At 40.7% G+C, this 599-nt stretch overlaps 1 protein-coding gene across 1 annotated transcript in view; it reads left to right on the forward strand.

Annotated features, from left to right (window-relative positions):
• LOC107696410 (receptor-type tyrosine-protein phosphatase T-like) overlaps positions 1-599 on the forward strand; it is a gene marked incomplete at its 3' end in the record, with an annotated part of 130,439 nt that overhangs the window by 102,550 nt on the left and 27,290 nt on the right. The gene's annotated exons all lie outside the window — the stretch shown is intronic.

Genomic DNA, 599 nt, shown 5'->3' on the forward strand with positions numbered 1-599 from the left:
TCAATGTCTAAAAACTTGGTATTACAAGCACTTCCTGTGTCTGTTTGCCTCTTTAAGAAGAATCGCTTTATGTATCCCCCAACTGTAAGTCGCTTTGGATAAAAGCGTCTGCTAAATGACTAAATGTAAATGTAAATGTGAATGGCACCAATTGAACTGCAGAGAGGGGGCAGTAGATTGCTCTCTACTTCAATTACCACTGCAATCACTGTCCCCTAATCTCACCCACAAATGGCCCTGGTGAATAAGCTTTTAGCTGTTAATTTTAGATCAGTCTTTTTGCTTATTACCTCTCACTTTCGCTCACTCCTTCTTTTTCTCTTCATTCTTCACACCCAGATCTCCTCTCTATGTCTCTCTGCCTCTTGTGCTCCTCTTCATTCTCTCTGTAGATTCACCGGTCAATCTGTGGAGTGAAATACCCTCATAAGATTAGCCATGTAATTGAATTAACTAATGAGAAGAGCAAATATTTAGCCTGTGCTGGCAATACTGAACTTCTCTTTGCAAACAGCAGACCAATATTTGCTAAAGGCAATATTTGCTGAGGGCATCTGTTTGACCAGCAGGCAATATCAAAGCTTTTACGTGCGTACGTG

The sequence above is a fragment of the Sinocyclocheilus anshuiensis genome, unplaced genomic scaffold (assembly GCF_001515605.1).
Source record: "Sinocyclocheilus anshuiensis isolate Anshui unplaced genomic scaffold, SAMN03320099.WGS_v1.1 scaffold522, whole genome shotgun sequence".
In the NCBI taxonomy this organism is placed as follows: Eukaryota; Metazoa; Chordata; class Actinopteri; order Cypriniformes; family Cyprinidae; genus Sinocyclocheilus; species Sinocyclocheilus anshuiensis.